General features: G+C 41.8%; 1 long non-coding RNA gene across 2 annotated transcripts; it reads left to right on the forward strand.

The window, feature by feature from the left end:
* Nucleotides 1–2,277: 2,277 nt before the first annotated feature.
* On the forward strand, nucleotides 2,278–9,985 carry LOC135246417 (uncharacterized). Of its 2 annotated transcripts, XR_010327673.1 has the most exons (5): nucleotides 2,278–2,536; nucleotides 3,005–3,166; nucleotides 5,194–5,240; nucleotides 9,447–9,573; nucleotides 9,840–9,985. It is a non-coding gene; the product is annotated as an uncharacterized LOC135246417 (long non-coding RNA). The 2 variants fall into 2 exon arrangements; XR_010327672.1 differs by lacking the exons at nucleotides 2,278–2,536; nucleotides 3,005–3,166 and adding an exon at nucleotides 3,220–3,312.
* Nucleotides 9,986–11,617: the final 1,632 nt, after the last annotated feature.

Raw genomic sequence — 11,617 nt, forward strand, 5'->3', positions numbered from 1 at the left:
TTATATAAGAAATATTACATACATTATTAAGATATATGGATATATATTACTTTATATATGTCTTCATTGCACTGTAAGTGAAATCCATTTATATTTTAAAGATATTGATTTACTTTTTGGATTTACCTCAATGAGTTAAGTGCTTATCAATAATCTCACTTTAAAAAAGTGCGTCTGATTGTAAATTCCTGTGTAATCAACCCGTACACCTGTGGTGATGTTTTACACTAAGCGTACATAACAGTAGACTCAGTATACAACAACATTTCACTGATGTAGGGAGTATGCCAAACTGTTGAAAACTCTTCAGCTACTTTTTTCTTTCTTTCACCTCATCTGAACTGAGAAAGACATACTTCGTAATTTATTAGAGAGAACTGGACATTGTTACCAATTAAAATGGAAGTCCTGTAAAAATACACATAATAAACCGTCTAAATGTGAAGAACCAACTTCATACATATACATTTAGTTATATTAATACAGCCTTATTTTTTATATCAACTTTAAGACAAGCAACACGCTCAGAATTTTCTCATCGCGACCCACTAAACCCAATGGCGCAGACGTTGCTTCCTAATTTCAAACTGCTTTCCTAACGGCTATTTTGCGTCCTGCAACTTGGGTTACAACTGTGAATATGTAGGGATTGCTGGACGTGTTGATAGCGACCACCCTTTCTCAAATTAACCTCAAATACACAAGACAGGACACTTATACAGTATGGTAGCAAATTTATTTCAAGTTCCATTCATTTGCATGGGATGGTGGATACAGGATCATGGGATTGTTTTGTTTAGGACAGGTTTAGGTCTCGGGTATTCCAGGAAGCTGGATTGTCAGCTCACCTGTGAAAAATATTTGGCTTTAATGTTTTGAATCTGAATTTGTAAAACTAAACTTGAATATATTAGGTGTCAATTAGTCATAAGTATTCATTATTGCTGTTTATTAACAAATGTTCAGAGAAGTTGTTGCATGCTATTTTAGAAGTTACCTGGCTAACTGGGCAATCCTGCTTGGTGCAATACCCCCACCTGGACTTTAGTTTCTGGAAGGCAGGTGTCTGAATGATAGACTTTGTATACAAAACCAAAGCTGACATTCCTTGCACCTTTCCATGAATAGTGGGAAATTTTATTTTTTTGGTTTATGTATGACCTGTGAACAAGTGGGCACTTTTTGCAATAAACGCAATTGAGTGCCATTTTTTGCTGGCATGTGACTTTTTTGTATTATATTTTGTTATAATTTTGTATCACATGTTGTTACGTTCCATGTCCTTGTGTGTGTTTTTTCCCTCTGTAATGCTGCAGGGGGGCCATTCATCATTCCATTCGCTGTCCCTGCTGTCAATCATTGTTATTCTGGTCCCGCCTTCACCAATCACGTCCCTGGAAGGGGAGTGGCTGCTGCTGCTCACTGTCTCTCTTTCATTGATCTCTGTTTTTGCTGTGTATTTGTGTATGTGCGCGTAGAGATTTAGAGACCTGTGTGTGCAATTGTTCCCCTGCTTGTGTGTGTATGTGTGTGTGTGTGCGTGCGCGTGCACATGCGTGCGTGTAGAGATTTAGAGACCTGTGTGTGTAATTGTTCCCCTGCTTGTGTGTATGTGTGGTTGTCTGTGTGTGGTCCAGGCCCTGGGGCAGGTAAGACAGAGGCCTCTATACACTGGTGCTACACGCAGGAGGAACTTGTTAACACATTAGGAAAGGGGTGGTTGCCAACCGTGTATTTTGTTTGTAAGAGTAGTTAGATAGGCAGTCTTTTGTTGTGTTTAGTTAGTTAGTCAGATTATCTTTTGTTCTAGCTCTGTTTGGTTTTGTTTATTTCATTTCTTTGGCTACACCCATGTCCCTTGGCCTTGTGACCTTGTTGTGTCTTTGTTTTGTGTAAAACTTGTAAAAATGTAAGTAGCACTTCACTTGCACTCTCATAATATAACACCTTTAATAGCACCTGCAACCTTGTCTGTCCTGATTATTTCCACTAAACGTGCTCAACACCTTTCCACCCAGTCATTTTATATCATATAAATATGTTACGTACTCCCTCCTGCCCCTAGACGCCTGAGAGTCGTAACACATGTACATTGCCAATTTGATCATTGTTTTACAAAGTAGTTTGAACTACTTTTTCTAAGTAACTTTAGTTAACCAAACTAGATTTCGCCCAAGGGTAGCTTTGCTGTAGGTCCACTTCTTCCAGTGTGAAGTAATTGGTAGCTTGCAACGCTATGCTTTCAAAGTAGCTTCCCCAACAATGTGCGTAGGTACATATATATCAGCTGCCAAGGTGCACAGTGTCACAGCTGTGAATTTGTGCGTGTGCGTGTGTGTGTGTGTGTGTGGTCTCTCCACAGGCTCGGATGGTGTAATCTCACAGAGGGCTGCTGTGATGTTCTGGCCTCAGTCCTGCGTTCTCCTCACTCAGAGCTGAGAGATCTGGAGCTCAGAGACAACGAGCTGCAGGATTCAGGAGTGACGGCACTCTCTGCTGGACTGGAGGACCCACACTGTAAACTGCAGAGACTGGGGTGAGTACAAACACACACCCCTTCAATAAATAAGGGCTACAATGTGACTAAATACAACACTGATGTCAATGTTTCTAATGTGAAAACAGACACTCTACAGAACTGAAACAGCGTGTCCCTGTTCTTCCTCTTGGAAGAATAAGACTCTATACATATGAATGAATAAAATGAATTAGTCCTGTTTCCTGAACTTTAGTGGGGTGTAAACTCATAAGTTTGATAATGACTCATTCCACATCCATTTTATTATATAAATGGCTGTAGAAGGTGTGTAACACACCATGTTTGACACACACAGCCCTGTTAGGTTTTATTAATGTGCTGTACGGTGTGTAACACACTGCTATGTGTTTGACTCACACAGCCCTGTTAGTTTATATTAATGTGTGTAAGGTGTGTAACACACTGCTATGTGTCTGACACACACAGCCCTGTTAGTTTATATTAATGTGTGTAAGGTGTGTGCAGGCTGTTAGGCTGTAGAGTCACACAGAGAGGCTGTGATTCTCTGGCTCCAGCTCTGTGTTCAAACCCCTCACACCTGAGAGAGCTGGACCTGAGATACAATCACCCAGGAGACTCAGGAGTGAGAGCTCTGTCTGCTGCTAAACTGGACACACTCACACTGCTGTAAGTACAGAGAGTTTCCACACTGCACCGCTCTCTCTCTCACACACACACAGACACATGAGAGAGCTGGACCTGAGATACAATCACCCAGGAGACTCAGGAGTGAGAGCGCTGTCTGCTGCTAAACTGGACACGCTCACACTGCTGTAAGTACAGAGAGTTTACACACTGCACCTCACACGAAATAAACACACACACACACACTCACAAAAGGAGTTGGGGGGGGCATGGAGGGCACTGTTCAAACAAGCATTACCCAAGAGGGTTGGGGATCTCCAGTGGAAGGTGCTGCACGGGATCACTGCAGTAAATAAGATGTGGTTAGGGGTTTGTGGATGGTGGAATTTCAGTATTACAAAGCAATGGAGAACCTGAGTGTGTTTCAGAGTGTGTGTGTGTTATAAGGGTGTTTACAGTTTTTCTCAATTGTTTAAACACGTTTTCTGAAAATATAGCTCAATTTCTCAAAACCCTAAACACAAAGCACAGCAACAGTTAACCTTTTTCCAAAACTACACAAATCTCTTGCAAAATGCATTCATGCATTCAAAACCATGTTCTCTCTTCTCAAAACTGACTTTTTCCATCAAAATGATTCACACAGGCCTCATATGAATAGGTCTTATTGAGCATTGATTTCACACTGGTGCGATAAATTTAAAAACACAAACATCAAAATACTGTATATATGTTCTAGCCTCATGAGTTCATGTTACATATTCAAGTGTATAAAATTGTGTAAAAATTGCTTATTTTTTATCCTTTTTTGAAGTTTTAGTTTTCTTTTCGAGGGGTCCCAAAATAGGCTGCAATTTTACAGTAAATATAAAGACTGTTGCCATGATACAATACAGTAAATATATCATCATGTAAATAGTGCATTTGCTAGGTAAACCTAATTCTAATTCAGTACAGTACAGCAAAGTGTGTGAACTGTTATCACTTTGAGTGTTGTTGTTATTGTGTATGATACAACGCACATTTACTATATTGTCCTGCCAATGAGGTCCAGTTGGGCTGCACTCACAACCCAGGTTCCATCAGGAGTCATACTGAACATTGTTATGTGTTTTTTCATTTTCCTTATCAGTGCAATTATGAGTTTTGCCAAAATAGATAACATTTGTGTCTTCTCAAAACTAGAACATGCTTAGACTATGTCAGTCTGGACAATGGGTGTAATGATCTGTTATCATATATGAAATCAATGAACAAATTCAAAGAGGTAACAAAGCAAATCTTTATTTGTTACCGTAAAATAAATCTTTGTTCAGCAGACTGCAAAAATAAAAATCGTAGTTTGTAGACCTGCTGTAAAAAAAACAAAAAACAAATATGTGATCAACCAAAATTGCACGTATTTCATTTGAAATTTTAGCTTGTCTCCCTCTTCTTTGACCACCTGGTACACATACACCACCTCCTCTACCTCTACCTCTCTGTGCTGCATGTTGCTCCATTGTTTTCCAACACAATAGAGGTCACCTGAGGTCTCTCTTATGCTGACAGATAATTGAAAAGTTTAGCCAGTTGAGTTTGAGCAGGTGTGGCATGAGTGAGACCAATTGGTACGTAGAGTTTGGCATTTGAAGGCCAGTGTTTTCCATGTGAACAAACAAGGCTTGATTATGAAAATTGTGCGTAGAGTGTGTGTAGAGTTGTGCAAAAATGTGATTTAGAATTGCTATTTGAGTGAAAACAAAGGAATTGTGGAGTTTTGCAGAAATAGTCTTTGTTGTTGACACATGAGCTTCAAGTTTTCACCCTCATGTGCATAGTTCCATTTTTAGTGTATAAACATTTGAGAAAAACTGATGTTCAGTGGAGGGGTGGGAGCTGTTTTTGCACATGGAATAGGGCGAGGGAATGGAATAAGTTTCCTTTGTGACAGATTTGTGTATTTTTCATATGATCGTGGTTTTGTGTTTTATTGTGTCTTTGTTTTTATTTATGTGATGTCATTGGTGTGTTGAGAGTGGAAATAAAGGATTGTTAAAATTCAAAATTCTGTTCTGCTGTTCTTATAGTGTGGACCATGGAGGAGAGAACAGGACCAAACCAGGACCCAGGAAATGTGAGTGTGTATCGACACAGAACACTTTCCATAGTTACACACACTGCTCTGTGTGTGTGTGTGAGTGAGAGAGACTTCTCTCTTACACACATAAACACACAAACAGAAACACACACCTACACAAACACACACACAGAGGTACTATGTCAGTCCTTTCTCTCACACACATAATGAGGTGAATATTAATAATGATAATTAATCTCATTAATGTCTCTGGTGTGCAGATGGCTGTCAGCTCACAAGGATCCAAACACAGCGCACAGAGAGCTGTCTCTAAGGGGAACAAGAAGGTGACACACTCCGGGGAGAGAGAGGCCAGGCTGTGTGCAGAGAATGTGTGTGAGCGCTGTTACTGGGAGGCTGAGTTCAGTGTGTCTGAGAGGGGACAGGTTATTATAGCAGTGACAGATAAAGGAATCAGCAGGAAAGGATGGGGTTCTGACTCTGTGTTTGGAGTCTGAAGTGCTTTAAACACAGTGACCCTGATAAACTCAATTACTCTGATAAACTCAGTTATTCTGCCTGTCACAATAATAACGAAGCACACATACCTGTCCCCCCCTCCCCCTACCGCAGAGCAGGAGTGTGTGATGATGGTACAGGAGTGTATGTGTACAGGGTAGGAGTGTGTGTGGACCGTCCGGCTGGCACTCTGTCCTTCTACAGCATCTCTGACTCTGACACACTGACCCTCCTGCACAGACTCCACACACACTTCACTCAACACAAACCCCTCTGTACTGGATTTAGAGTGTGGGACTCCTCCTCAGTGTCCCTCTGCCAAGTGGAGTAGAGACACTCAAACACACACACACCACATTCATATTCGTTCATTTTTGTTGTACACTGCAATGACAATAACTGAATCTATCTATCTACATACCCACTCACACACACACACCACACACACTCATATACACACACACACACACACACACTCAATCATACACTCACACACAAACACACACACACACAGACACACACACATACTCATAGACACACACACACACTTCACTAAACACACACCTGTCTGTGCTGGATTTAGAGTGTGTGACTCCTCAGTATCCCTTTACTCACTAACTTAGAGACACACACACACACACACGCACACTCTCTCTCACATACACTCCATCACACACACACACACACACACACACACACACACATACTCTTACACACACCCTTTCTCTCACACTCACACTCATGCACATACACTCACAAATACACACACTGCTGTACACTCATGCACACGCACTCACACACCTACGCACACACTCGTGCACACACACACACACACACATACACCCTCTCTCACACCCAATCACTGACACACACACACACACCTACACACATGGACACACACAATCTCTCTCACACACACACACACATACACACCCTCTCACACCAAATCACTCTCACACACACACACACACACTTACACACATGGACACACACAATCTCTCGCACACACAAACACACACATTCACCAGTGCACTCTCACGCGCTCACACACATGCAATCACATGTACACACGCTCATAACCGTATGCACACACACACACTCTCTCTCTCATACTCAGTCACTCACACACACACCCTCTCTCTCACACACACACACACTCACATCCACAGTCACACACACTTTCACACAAACGCACGCACTCACACACAAACTCATACACTCACGCACACACACACACATGCGTGCAGAGACATAAACATGTGTCAACACACACATTCTCATTCCCATACGCATGCACACACGTGTATAAACACACACACATTCTCTTACCCATGCACACACACACACTGATGTACACTCATGCACACGCACTTGCACACCCATGTACGCACACACTCGTGCACACACACTCACACTTGCACACACACATACACACAATCACTCACACACCCAATCACACACACACACACACACACCTACACACATGAACACACACAATCTCTCGCACACACACACACACACACATTCACCAGTGCATTCTCACGCACTCACACACATGCATGCATACGTACACATGCTCATAACTGTATGCACACACACACTCTCTCTCTCTCTCACTCATACTCAGTCACTCACACACACAGCCTCTCTCTCACACACACACACACCCACGTCCACAGTCACACACACATTCACACAAATGCACGCACACACACACACAAACTCATGAACTCACGCACACACACACACACACACACACACACACACTCTCATTCCCTTACGCATGCACACACATGTATAAATACACACACTTTCTCTTGCCCATACACACACGCGCACACACACACTCATGCATTCACACATATGCACTCACACAGACACACATACATGCGTGCACACACCATATACACATGTATACACAAACATTCTCATACCCACACACACACATACATACACTCATTCTCAATTGCACACACACTCTCACATCCACAGTAATTCACTCAAACAGATGCACACATTCATTCACAAATGCACACACACACACGTATAAACACACACAAACAAATTCTCTTACCCATACACACATGCACCCGTGTGCACAAACACAGACACACACATACATGCGTGCACACACACGTACTCACACACATGCACACACACACACACATGCACTTGCACACACATACTCACATCCGCAGTCACTCCCACAAACATATGCACACACACACATTCAGAAATACACACACACAAACACACTCTCACCACCACTAAGCCAAAATCAAGGCAGAAGTGTGGTTTGCATGACATCCAGTCTCTGAGCTGTTACTGAGACCCTACAGTTTTTATCATTTTTTCATATGCATTTCTAATATCTGCAAATGCATTACAATATGTTATGACTGCTTTGACTCAATGCAATGAGCTAAAGCAACAACCGGAAAAATTCTTACCTTAAGGCACAAATTGCTGTACCTACACAAAGTACAAAACTCTAAATCACACACACACAGTTTTCACAATACAGTCACCTCATATTAAGACATCCAAATTATTATTGCTAGACATGCAGATTGTGAAATAAAGTCAAAATGTTTGCAATCCTGTCTCGTCCAGCAACATTGCCCAGGTGAGTCGCATTGCAGCATGATTGGTAATCCCAACATAAAAGGCAGTTTTACAGCACTACATTCAGCAGTGTCTGACAACATGGAGCAGCCCAATGCGGTTGGTACTGATGGACGGGTCATGGCTGAGTCTGAGGTTGTGGTCAAACAGGTAGCAGAAATCCTGCTGTATCGAATGAATTTAGAGACACAGTGATTGACCATGTCATAAATCCAGGCATAACAATGGGAGAAGCTGGCAGGATTGTAAGGCCAAACTTAAAAATGCAAATGTGAGTTTATGGACTGAACATTGATAAGTCAGTAATTTAGTGCAAAATGAGATACTGTAATTACATTACAGGATTGTTGTGTTGGTGTCATTTTATATTTATGTTACGTAACAAGCCTGTAAGCCATGTTAATCATTTTTATTAGAGACCGCGCAACTCTGTTTTTCTAAAATGCCGGCTTATTCCACATGGGGGAAAATCGCGTTTGTGTTAGGTATTCCTGTGGCAATGTCTGTTCTGTCTGTTCTGATAATGTGATTATTGTTCTTCTATCAGATAAGGCCTGCTGGTGCAAGTTTGTAATGTTGCATTTGTATGTGTTATTTTACTGTTTACATGTCAAATGTCAGGAGTGTAAATGTTTCTGTTGAAATGATTGGTTGAATAACACACATCCACGCTATTTTCACCGACCATGTTAAACGTACTCACTTGCGCGTCTCAGCTCCAAAGGCATGCTGATGTTAAACCCATATTCCAATCTGTTTGAAATGACACAAATTCTGCCTAGTCTGTTCAAACATCAGACATTTTTTTAACTCTACATCTTGTTTATGCCCTGCACCTGAAGACATTGGATGTGCCCATTCTACTGTACCATCTCCTTTGTAAGCTAAGAAGTTCCTTTCAGTTGACTACATCAGAATCTGTACTATTGGCATTTTATGAGAGCTGAAAATGTACAACATTGTTAATCAGAAATTATATTTGGGTGGGTAAATTGGTGGTTATGCTGCAGAACATAGTTTTTCATTGATTAATAAATATACCAGTATATCCTGGGCTTTCACTGATGGTTTAATTGTAGTACATATAGCACTGGCCTGATATGCATTCTATGTTTGCAGTTTGCTTCTACCTGACTGCTTCCTGCATGTTAGCTGAGACAATCCTCTTGTTAGAGCAGATACCTACCTCCCCCACTATCAGAGCAAATCACCAAAAACTCTGTGTAGAGTCAGGTAAATTAATCAGGTAAATTAATCTGACATTTGTTTTACTCTGTTCTTGCAAAGCTTTGCAATTTTCTTTAATATTATCTAAATGTAAAGCACTTGTAACCAGAGTTTTGAAGAAAAAATTGACAGAGGTGAATTCAACATGATGGATGACCTCTTTGATGTCATACTTCAAGAGGTAAGATGTGAATGCTGAGTTATTGCTCACTGATATTGGCTGCATGATAAACAATAGGAGTGATGTGTGAAGGGGACTAGTGACTTGTGTTTTCTGTTTTAAAGGTCATCATCAGGATCTTGGAAAAGAATGAGGGCTTCAGCTGCTATCGGGCAGAATTTGCCATGGCCAGTGGATTTCACCATTACAGGCTGAATAAATGTGATAGTCTTGATTGTATTTATTTTGGATGTTTGATTAAAGAAAAATCTATTGGCATAAGTGTTTTTCTCATTTTATTAAACCTATTCAGACTTTGACATGTCTCATTGGTGCATAATTTCCTGAGGAATTATGATTCCTTGGTGTACAACTACATCTGGGATTTAAATGTCCACAGTTATGACTCAATGTTTGAATGTGGTCAATCATTATCTGCTTTTCGGCGACATGAAAGTGTATATTTAAATAGCGTTGGTGCATCTAATCCAGGAGTGAGATTTCTACTCGGGAGACTTCGGTATGATTAAAATGAGTTCAATCAAAAATATTCCCATTAGACATGAATACTTAAATAGTCATAAACTCATTGATCATTTGAAGCGATCAGTTGTATTCCATGAGAAACACCAGACTGATATATCGTAAATGCAGACAAGCAGGTGTGTCTCCAGAGATGACAACTCCCTTTTAAGGTGAACAAATGGTATCGCAGATGCGAGGGTAGGATGTCTCAGGGTCGCAGCATACCGAGACACTTCTAACACGAATTATAGACTGGGCCTACTGTGAGGCTACAGTCAATAACGTATATTTAACTAGTAATTAAAATATGCAATTATATAATTTATACATTAAAACCCAAGCATTGGTATGTTTCTACTGTCTCAGTAATGCTCTTGTGCCTTTATTTCGGAGATTGATAGTGATCAATGCGGGAGCTATACAACATGAGATCCTTTATGTTGATGAAGCAGGTTCAGCCTTGGCAAACATCAGTGTCGTGGCCAGAACCTGATTGGCCAGAGAGCTACGGGCGATGCGCCGGGACAGTGCGGGGCAAACATAACAACGTGTGCTGCCATTTTGAGGAGCTGAGCCAAATGCTCAGATGATGTTTAAGCCGATGTCAGTACCACAATGCTCTGGTCTGCAGCAGATCCCCAGAGTTCAGATTGATGCTTCTCCCACTCCCCTTTCCTAAAGCCAATAGAGGAGTTATTTTGGGACTGGAGGTGGAAGGTGTATGACCAGCGTCCGTGTGAGCAGGCTGCTCTCCTTCAGGCCTCTGTAACAAATGATGAGCCATAATTCATACAAAATGGAGACAACACGACTACAAGGTACCACCAATTTATTACAAACAAAAGACCTGATATATGTCTGACATAGGCAGTACATATGAGTTGCAAAGTGTAATGGAAATGCAGTGTGAACTTGTGCAGGTGTGAGCACAACAAGATCAGTGACCAGGTGCTGTGGGCAAAAGAAAAACAACAACAGATAAAGCACAGACTGCAGGGCCACAGGCTGCCCGGTTACGAGGTGGCAAAGAGAAAAGAGAGAGACCATCAGCAAACAGTCTTATATTCCCCAGTCAGGGGTTAGCAATCCAGTAATGAAGCTGATTACTGCTGCTTCTGCACCTGTAACAACCCCCCAGCAGGGAAACAGAGGGGCACAACCCCCCCAGCAGCAAAACAGAGGGACACAACCCCCCAGCAGGGAAACAGAGGGGCACAACCCCCCCAGCAGCAAAACAGAGGGGCACAACCCCCCAGCAGGGAAACAGAGGGGTACAACCACCCCAGCAGAAAAATAGAGAGGCACAATCCCCCAGCAGGGAAACAGAGGGGCACAACCCCCCCCGCAGGTGGGGGGGGAACAGAGGGGCACAACCCCC

The sequence above is a fragment of the Anguilla rostrata genome, unplaced genomic scaffold (assembly GCF_018555375.3).
Source record: "Anguilla rostrata isolate EN2019 unplaced genomic scaffold, ASM1855537v3 scaf0275, whole genome shotgun sequence".
In the NCBI taxonomy this organism is placed as follows: Eukaryota; Metazoa; Chordata; class Actinopteri; order Anguilliformes; family Anguillidae; genus Anguilla; species Anguilla rostrata.